Source organism: Rhinopithecus roxellana, chromosome 20, assembly GCF_007565055.1.
Source record: "Rhinopithecus roxellana isolate Shanxi Qingling chromosome 20, ASM756505v1, whole genome shotgun sequence".
In the NCBI taxonomy this organism is placed as follows: domain Eukaryota; kingdom Metazoa; phylum Chordata; class Mammalia; order Primates; family Cercopithecidae; genus Rhinopithecus; species Rhinopithecus roxellana.
In genome coordinates this window covers 41955995-41966320 of record NC_044568.1, presented here as the reverse complement: position 1 = coordinate 41966320, position 10326 = coordinate 41955995, and the positions used below count along the sequence as shown (strand labels likewise).

General features: G+C 48.5%; 1 protein-coding gene across 4 annotated transcripts in view; it reads left to right on the top strand.

Annotated features, from left to right (window-relative positions):
• Positions 1-4484: 4484 nt before the first annotated feature.
• The window catches only part of ADGRG5 (adhesion G protein-coupled receptor G5), a 34827-nt gene continuing 28985 nt past the window's right edge, over positions 4485-10326 (top strand). For 2 of the 4 annotated variants that reach the window (XM_030925543.1, XM_030925544.1), the window contains exons 1-2: positions 4503-4555; positions 5937-6114. The gene's annotated coding sequence lies outside the window, so the exon portion shown is untranslated. Of the gene's footprint in view, positions 4556-5936; positions 6115-10326 lie in introns of all 4 variants that reach the window. The other 2 variants (XM_010365489.2, XM_030925546.1) reach the window with 2 other exon arrangements.

The window sequence follows — 10326 nt, the reverse complement described above, 5'->3', positions numbered from 1 at the left end:
CCTTGGGTCAAGAGCCCAGAGGTCTTGCCCAGAGTTTTTGGAGGTGGAAACGGGGCTGGAGAAGGTGGTGGAGACTGAGTTGATGGTGCACCTGAACTCTAGCTATAACCTCATCACTATCAGGCCTTCTCTCCTTAGGGAGAAGCAATAAATATTGTCCTGAGGGTGTCTTTTGCAGGGGCTAGGGTGGGGTGACGTGACCCACCCGATCGTAGAACCAAGGTAGGTGCTGGCCACAGGTTTTGGCAGCTCCCATGATGTTATCTTAGTTACCTAGGGGCTGGGTGTTATTACCACCCTGTCATAATGAGAAAAGTGAAGATCAGAAGTGACTGGGCTGGGCACGGTGGCTCACACTTGTAATCCGGTGCTTTGGGAAGCCGAAGCAGGAGGATCGCCTGAGGCCTGGAGTTGAAGACCAGCGTGGGCAACATAGGGACACCCTGTCTCTACAAAAAGATGAAAAGTTTAGACAGGTGTGGTGGTACGCACCTGTAGTCCCAGCTAACTTGGAGGCAGAGGCCAGAGGATCATCTCAAGTAACTGGCCCAGGGTCTCCCTGTGAGATGTTGGATCCCAGATCTGACTGTTTCAATTTTACTGTAGTTCTCTTTCTAGAACAACACCTCCAGGTGCCTCTCTGAATGCAAGGTTGATCTGGCATCAGCCTCCCCAGTGGTCTCGGTAGGGTTTCTCTCTGGCAGCCTGTCCCACTCCTCTCAACTCAGGACAGTCAGGTTTTTGAGGCATGTATCAATATTTTCCACACTTCAGCAGTTCTCTTCCTGTATCACTGCCACCACTTTTTGCCACTAACAAATGACACTTGTGCCCTTATTTACTTAGCATTTTTCTTTAAATCATTCCACTGTGGAATCTACATGTGGAGGATCTACATGTATCTTAAAGGCTATTTCATATAGCTAGGTAAATAGAAAATTTGTATAATTTGCCAGAAGTAGAAGAAAATCACAACAATAAATAGCATGCAAATAAAACAACATTAGTAAAGTCTAGCTAGAAATGTTCTCTTTGTTAAGAAGGGGCATCATTTCTACACCCATGTTCATTGCAGCATTGATCACAATAGCTGAAAGGTGAAAGTAACTCAAGTGTCCATCAACAGATGAATGAACAAAATGTAATATGTATTATACACATAGTGGAATGTGATTCAACCTTTAAAAGGAATGAGAGTCTGACACACTACAACACGGAGCAACCTTGAAGACATCGTGCTAAATGAAATGAGCCAGTCACACAAGGGCAAAGACTGTGATTCTACTAAGATGAGGTACTTAGATTGGTCAAATTCAAGAGACAGAAAATAGAACGGTAGCTGCCAAGGGCTTGGGGGAGTAGAAAACGGGAAGTTCTGTTTCATGGGTATGGAGTTTCAGTTTGAGAATATGAAAAATGTTTTGGACATGGGATGTGGTGATGTTTGCATGACAGTGTGAAGGTACATAATACCATTGCAGTGTACACTTTTCTTTTTTTTTTTTGTACAGTCAGGGTCTGCTATGTTTCCCAGGCTGGTCTTGAACTCCTGGGCTCAAGTAGTCCTACCACTAGGGCTTTGTCCAAAGTGTTGGGATTATAGGCATGAGCCACCCCACCTGGCCTGAATCTACACTTAAAAATGCTTAAAATGGTAACTTTTGTTACATATATGTATGTGTGTGTGTATATATATATATATATTTCTTACCATAATAAAGCATTTAGAAGTCAGACATCCTGTTTTGATGTCTAATAAAAGATTGAAAAATGGGGAAAAATAAGGGACCTAGTCTGCGTGAGAGAGGGGTTAAAACAGTTTAGCCCTCGGCTGAGTGCGGTGGCTCACACCTATAATCCCAGCACTTTGGGAGACAAAGGTGAGCAGATCACTTGACTTGTCAAGAGATGGAGACCATCCTGGCCAACTTGGTGAACCCCTGTCTCTACTAAAAGTACAAAAATTAGCTGGGTGTGGTGGCATGCGTCTGCAGTCCCAGCTACTTGGGAGGCTGAGGCAGGAGAATTGCTTGAACCCGGGAGCAGAGGCTGCAGAGAGCCGAGATTGAACCACTGCACTCCAGCCTGTCGATAGAGTGAGACTCTGTCTCAAACAAACACACAAACAAACAAAAAACAAAAGAAACAGTTTAGCCCTAAGCTGAGGCTTCTGCTGGACACAACCAAGATTGAGAAAGACGTGTAAATGACATTTTTTGCAGTGTAACTCAGTTTATCTGAAGTCCTGTTGGGGTCCCACCTACAGTCTTCTTGCAGCTCACCAGGGTAAGTAGCCCCCATATGAGGAGACACTTTACTGGGATGGTATGTGGCCTCTTCCCTGCCTGGGGGCCTGAGAGAAGACTGGCAGGCTTCCTACCACTGAAGCATCCAGAGTGTTTTGCAGAGGAGCGGGAGGCAGAGAAGCTTTCCTGGAGGAGGCAGGATCCAGTGGAGCCCTGATGGGTGGAGAGGAGCTGGAGGGCTTCCCAGGTACGTGTGTGGGACCACAGCTGGGACGGAGAAGGGAGGTGGGTATTAATATGGCAAGCACAATCAGACTGGGTGGTGGTGGAAGTTGGATGGGGTTAGACTGTGAAGGTAATAGGAAGCCACCACTGGTTGGTTGGTTGGTTTGTTTTGTTTTTGAGACGGAGTCTCTGTTGCCCAACCTGGAATGCAGTGGTGTGATCTCGGCTCACTGTAACCTCCACCTCCTGGGTTTAAGCGGTTGTTGTACCTCAGTCTCCCGAGTACCTAGGATTACAAGTGTGTGCCGCCACGCCCAGCTAATTTTTGTATTTTTAGTAGAGACGGGGTTTCGCCATGTTGCCCAGGCTGGTCTCAAACTCCTAGCCTTAAGTGATCCACCTGCTTCTGCCTCCCAAAGTGCTGGGATTACAGGTCTGAGTCACCGCACCCAGCCTCACCACTGGCTTTTGAGCAGGAGAGTATCTTGGTAGTGAGTTTCAGGATCAGGAGTGCAGGGCTAAGTAACAGGCACTAACTTAGTCCCCAACTGAAGCAAGGCACAGTGAGGCTGGTACAGACCCAGGCTGGAAAATAGAGGGGCTGAGGGTTAGGCAGGGCCTCCTCCGAGCCCTGAGAACAGCCAACTGGGCTCACGTTCAGCATGAGGAAGGAGGAGGTTGGCGTGGCAATCCTAGAGGTAGCTGGGTGACCTCAGAAAGGAAGGGCCTGGAGGTCAAGGTCTGGATCATGATCAAAGAAAACAGAAGTGCCAAGAAGGGCCAAGGCTTGCCCAAGTCACCCAGAGGGAGTGCAGCCCAGGAGTCAGGACACAGGTGCACTGGTGTCCCTGCAAGACCTTCATGCAGCTGGGGTGGGGGCCTGCCTGCCCTCCAAGGAGCAACTCCCTCCTGCTTCTGCAGAGGCCACTTGTACTACCTGTGAGGTGTGCTTGGGCTGATGCGGGAAGGGTCCCAGTGAGGCAGAGAGGAGGGAGACCATGTTAGGGCCTGTCTGGTTTCTGCCTTTTACTGCCTCTCCATCTTTCCCCCAGGGCTAGAAGAGCACATTCCTGAGTCACAGTTTTCCCAGGAGTCTGGATGGGGCCCAGGCAAGAGAGAGCACCATCTCCCCATTACCAACACACACACTCTCTCTCTCTACCCCCACACACCTCTTGGCTTTCCCTTAGATCTCTTCAGAGGGTATGGCTGATGCAGTTCAGGCCTATCCAGACCCCTGGCTCAGGGAGAAGCTGGCCAGCTTTCCAGCCTCACGTTTTCTGGGCTCTGTGGCCAGGGAGGCCCCTCTCCACCAGGCTCTGCCACTTGGCAACTTTGGGCCAGGCCCTGGTCCTTTCTGGGCTTCAGATCCCTCATCTGTGAAATATGATGGCTTCATAGAGTGCTTCCAGTGACTTCGTCAGCCTTACCTTTTGTAAACCCCACACTACCCTGCAAGGTGCTACTGTCATTATCTCCGTTTTACAGAGGGGAAGCCGGTTCAGAGAGCGTGAGTGGCTTGCCCCAATCACCCACCCAGCAAGTGGTGGGCTTGGTAGTTGAACCCAGGCAGTCTGACCCAGATCCTGCCTGAGGTCCTTGCCATCATCGATACGCCATCGATTGTCAGGTCAGGCAGGGATCATTTTCCCTTTTCTATAGGTGGGAAAACTGAGGCCCAGAGGGGCGACATCTCTTGCCCAAGGATGCGGAGCTCAGGTGGGTCTTGAACACTGCGTAAGGCCATTTTGCCATGTCCTCGAGCACCTCCACAGAGGAGCCGCCACCCCAGGAAGTGCTGCAGGCTCTACGGGGTGATACCATCAAAGGGTGACCAGGGCATGACCACCGGCTTGGAGGAAGCAAAGAGGATGCTGTTGGTGAAAGGAGAAGTGAAGTGAGAGTGTGATGCCTGGGCCTGGGGTGGAGGGAGCAGAGAGAAGTGCAGTGGGGGCTGCAGGTGTGGGGCGAAGGGAGAGGCCACCCACAGATGCCTCCCAGCTTCCCCTTCCTGCAGAAGCAACAAGACAGCAGCCGAGACAGCAGCCGAGACAGCAGCTGAGGCGGCAGCGGCAGCTTCACAGGTCAGCCTCCTCTGGGCCTCTCCCCACTCTCCCCTGCCCAGTTCTCTGTCCTTATCCACAGGCCCCTCAGTGAGTACTGGGCATACCGACACCTAGGTGGGCACAGGCCTGGGGACATCCTGGGTGAGCAAGCTGGGGACCCACCCTCCTACCCTTTCTGGTTGGCAGCTCCACATCTAGGGGAATGTAGAGATCTATGCTTTTGGAAGGAGGGGCGATTTAAATTAAGAAGTAGTTAGGCTTGGGGCTCGAATCTTAGCTTCCCCATGAGGTCTGCGACAAGTGAAGGGTGATTTCTTTTCTGGACCTGAGTTTCTCATCTGTAAAATGGGGTGAGTCTGGGAACCTGCACTGTGGATGGCTGTCAGAGGCTCAGTAGAGGGCCCGGCACATACTTTGTGCTTGGCAAACTAGAGCAGGTGCAGCTCCTTTCAGAGCGACCTGGATTGGATCCTGGGGACAGCATGTCTCAGGGAAATGGCCCTGCTGCTGGCTTGGTCACAGACTTCCTGTTGGGCTCCGGGGTGGCCTCTCTTTCCCAACCTGTGAAATGGGGTCACTAATAGCATCTCTTAGGGCTTTTTTAGACAGAATCTTGTTCTGTTGCCCAGACTGGAGTGCAATGGCGCGATCTCAGCTCACTGCAACCTCCACCTCCCAGGTTCAAGCGATTCTCCTGCCTTAGCCTTCTGAGTAGCTGGGATTACAGGCGCCAGCCGCCACGCCTGGCTAATTTTCATAATTTTAGTAGCGGCGGGGTTTCACCATGTTGGTCAGGCTGGTCTCGAACTCCTGATGAGGTGATCCACCTGCTTTGGCCTCCCAAAGTGCTGGGATTACAGGTGTGAGTCACTGCACCTGGCCTCTTAGGGCTTTTTTTGCAGAGACCACAGATTGATTGATTCCTCACCCAGGCCAGAGGCAGGGGCTCCAGACTATGGTTGGCAGGGGCAGGTGGGGCTGTGTGTGGAGAATGGCTGGCTCAGTAGGCCCTCATGCTGCTGGGGAGAGGTGGGATTCTGGGGTGCATGGTCAGCTGCAGGGAGGAAGGCAGGGATTCCCAAGCCTTGTGCTCAGATGTATTCCTGACCAAGGACTTTGGCCAGAGCCCTGGACCTGGCTCAGAGCCTGATTCCCAGTAGAGGATCAGGGAAATTGTTGTTGGAGTTTCTCTTTCTGGGAAATAGGTTTCCTTGGCCTCATTTTACAGATGAGAAAACCTGAGACACAGAGAGGTCAAGTGCCTTGTCCGGTGTCACACAGCCTAGGCACTGAATACTGGCACTGGTTATGAGATTCTCATGTTCCAGAGGCTCTGTCCTGTGCTCCACAGCTTGTCATTTCTCTGTTGGCCTAAATAGAGTCTTACTTGTCTACACAGCAACTCAGCTGCCCAACCATCTTTGGGAGGCTGCAGTGTGCAGGGGGTAGCGCCCTGGACCCTGGAGGCCTGGGTTTGAGTCCCAGCTTGCCCACTGGCCTGCTGTAGAACTCAAGCAGACTCCTCTTGTGCAGTATTCAGTTTCCCCACCATCAACTGGAACCATTCTGGAAGTCAGGTGAGGAAGGGATTGCTATTTCCTAGAAGGCCCCAAATAATGAATTGCAGGGTGGAAAAGGAAATGACTCAGTGTATGAGACGATGGTGCATGGTGACCTCTCTGAAGGGATGTGGAGGGGAATTTGGAGGTTGCAAGCAGAAGTGAAGACCGTGGTTTGCTCCTGGGAAAGGGGGTGGAAACCACAGCTTCTATCTGGAGTGCCTGGGGGAGGTATCACTTCTGCTTTGGCCTCAATTTCTTCAGTTGTATAGTAGGGTCAGGCTTGTCTTCCCTCAGTGCCTGCCTGGAACCAGTGTGGGTAAGAGCCTGGTCTTAGGGTCCACACCCTGCAGGTCAAATCCATCTATCTGACTGGACCTCAGTTTCACCAACAGTATAGTGAAGGGGCAGACAAGTTGGCCCAAGATCCTTTCTGTGCTATCAGGTCCTCCACTACTGGGCCTCAGTTATCTCTCCTAAGTGATTTCCTTCAGTAGCTCAGTAGCTTCTTTTGCCTCCCCAAATCTTTTTTGTTTTTTTGTTTTTTTGTTTTTTTTAGACAGAGTCTCACTCTGTCACCCAGGCTGGAGTGCTAGAGTGCAGTGTCACAATCATGGCTCCCAGGCCCAAGTAATCCTCCCATCTCAGCCTCCCGAGTAGCTGGGACCACAGGCTCATGCCACTATGCTGGGTTAGGATTTTTAATGTTTAATTTTGTAGAGATGGGGTCTCCTTATGTTGCTCTGGCTGGTCTCAAACTCCTGGGCTCAAGTGATCCTCCTGCTTCAGCCTCCCAAAGTGCTGGGATTAAGGCATGAGCCACCGCACCCGGCTCCCCCAAATCTTGTCCTTTGTCTTTTCTCTGAGGTTCTGAGAGGGTAAGTAAATAACACAGCCAAATAAATAACCGAATAGCCAAATAAATAAGAACCCAGCCTTCTGTGACTCCAGAGTCTCTATTTCATATTTAAAATAAACATATATATTAAAAAAATTATGTTAAGAAAAATGGGTGACCACCTGGAGAAAAAATGAAATTGGATTTATATTTCCCACTGTACCCCAGTATCAATGCAAATGGATTGGAGATTTCAATTTGAAAGATGAATCTATAAAAGTACTGGAAGAAATGGGCAAATTCCTTCGTGACATTGGAGTAGAGACTGGGCTTGGTGGCTTCCTCCTGTGATCCCAGCCTTTTGGGAGGTTGAGGCGGGAGGAGGGAGGATTGCTTGAGCCCAGGTGTTTGCGACCAGCCTGGGCAACATGCTGAAACCACGTCTCTACAAAAATAAAAACATTAACTGGGCGTGGATGTGCCAGTTGATACAAAAGTGCCCCAGTTAATACAAAAAGTTGTATACTCTACATACTATTCTGCATTTTGCTTTTTCACTTGAAAATACATTTTGGAGAGCATTCCATGTCAATAAGAGGAGAGCTTCCACTTTGTCATCTGCATATTCTAGTGTTGTAGGGATAAGTTACAGTTTATTTAACTAGTCCCCTATTCATAGACATTTGTGCTGGTTCTATTTATTTGCTCTTACAAACAATGTAGCTATGCTTATATTATTTCTCACATGTGTGAGTTCACCATTTATTTATTTTTATTTTTTGAGACGGAGTCTTGCTCTGTCACCCAGACTGGAGTGCAGTGGTATGATCTCTGCTCACCTCAACCTCTGCCTCATGGGTTCAAGCCATTCTCCTGACTCAGCCTCCCGAGTAGCTGGGATTACAGGTGTGCTCCACTGTGCCTGGCTAATTTTTGTATTTTTAGTAGAGACAGGGTTTCACTATGTTGCCCAGGCTGGTCTTGAACTCCTGACCTCAGGTGATCCTCCTGCCTTGGCCTCCCAAAGTGCTGGAATTACAGGCATAAGCTACCATGCACGGCTCTATTTATTTATTTCTGATACAGGGTCTCACTCTGTCATACAAGCTGGAGTGCAGTGACACCATCATAGCTTACTGAAGCCTCAAACTCCTGGGCTCACGTGATCCTCTCACCTCAGCCTCCCAAGCAACTACCAGGTGCGTGGCACCACACTCAGCTAACATTTTTGATTTTTGGTAGAGTCAAGATCTTGCTATGTTGCTCAGGCTGGTCTCGAATTCCTGAGCTCAAATGATCCTCCTGCTTTGGCCTACCAAAGCGCTGAGATTACAGGTATGAGCTACCACGCCCCGCCATTTGCTCATTTTTATATTGAGTTCGACTTTTCCTTATCAATGTCTAGAAACATTTTACGTAATAGGAAAATCAGCTCTTGTCTGTTATACATAGATAAAAGTATTATATGCAAATAGTTTTCCTAACTTGTCATTTGTCTTTCAGCATTACATATGGCCTTCTTTTGGCCAGGTAGAAGTGTCTTTTTAAATAATTTTTTTTGTTTTTTTCTGAGATGGAGTCTTGCTCAGTTGCCCAGGCTGGAGTGCAGTGGTACGATATCGGCTCACTGCAAGCTCCGCCTCCCGGATTCACGCCTTTCTCCTGCCTCACCCTCCCAAGTAGCTGGGACTACAGGCGCCTGCCACCATGCCTGGCTAATTTTTTGTGTTTTTAGTAGAGACGGGGTTTCACCATGTTAACCAGGAGGGTCTCGATCTCCTGACCTCGTGATCCACCCACTTCAGCCTCCCAGAGTGCTGGGATTACAGACTTGAGCCACCACGCCTGGCCTTAAATAATTTTTATGTAATAAAATGTATCTGTATTTTCTCTTTTGGCTTCTGGATTTTGAGTCATAGCTAGAAAAACCTTCCCCACTCCATTGTTTTCTTGTTTTGTTTCTGTTTTTTGTTTTTGAGACAGAGTTTTGATCTGTCACCCAGGCTGGAGTTTAGTGGCTCAATCATAGCTCACTGAAGCCTCGACCTCCTGAACTCAAGCGATCCTCCCACCTCAGCCTCCCGAGTAGCTGAGACTACAGGCTTGTGCCACCAAGTCCAGCTAATTTTTTGTATTTTTTTGTAGAGATAGGGGTCTTGCTGTGTTGCCCAGGGTGGTCTCGATCTCCTGGGCTCAAATGATCCTTCCGCCTTGGCCTCCCAAAGTGATGGGATTACAGGTGTGAGCCACTGCGCCTGGCCTGTCCAGATTTTGCATATAATAAAATATATGATTTTTTTTTTTTTGCGAGAATGGAATTAGATTGTTTTGCAATGGGCTTTCTGTCTTTCATGAGCAATATGTCACTATTATTTCTTCCATATTGATAGTCACTTGGAGCATTTAAAAATCCTATTGAAATATTTGTGTTTTTTTTTTTGTTGTCATGAAGGCAATATGTTGTAAAAAAATTAAACAATACAGAAAATATAGAAGGAAGTTTAAAAAGAAAAACCTCTCCCCTCAAAAAAGCATTATTAACATTTTGGTGGCTGTCCTTCTAGATCTCCCATATGCTTCAGCATGCATACAAACATAATTTTTCGTAAATGAGATTTTGTGTGTTATTTTCATCCTGCCCTTTCCACTCAATGATATGCTGTGCTCTTCTTTTACTTAGCCTTATTTTTTTGTGTTTTTGTTTTGAGACGGAGTCTCACTCTGTCGCCAGGCTGGAGTGCAGTGGCGCGATCTCGGCTCACTGCAACCTCCACCTACTGGGTTCAAGTGATTCTCCTGACTCCGCCTCCCGAGTAGCTGGGATTACAGGCGCCCACCACCAAACCCAGCTAATTTTTTTTTTTTTTGTATTTTTAGTGGAGACGGGGTTTCATCATGTTGACCAGGATGGTCTCAATCTCCTAACCTTGTGATCCGCCTGCCTTGGCCTCCCAGAGTGGTGGGATTACAGGCATGAGCCACAGTGCCCAGCCTTTTTTTTTTTTTTTTTTGGAGAAGAGTCTCACTCTGTCATCCTGGCTGGAGTGCAGATGTGCCATCATAGCTCACTGAAGCCTTGAACTCCTGGGCTCAAACAATCCTCTTGCCTCAGCATCCTGAGTAGCTAGGATTACACATGTGCCAACATACCTGGCTAATTTTTATATTTTTAGTAGAGATGGGGTTTTGCCATGTTGCCCAGGCTGGTCTTGAACTCCTGACCTCAAGTGATTTGCCCACCTAGGCCTCCCAATGTGCTGGGATTACAGGCATGAGCCACCACATCTGGCCTCAAAATTTTTTTTAGAGAAAGGGTCTCGCTATGTTGCCTAGGCTGGTCATTAACTCCTGGCCTCAAGCGATTCTCCTGTCTTAGTTTGGGATTACAGGTG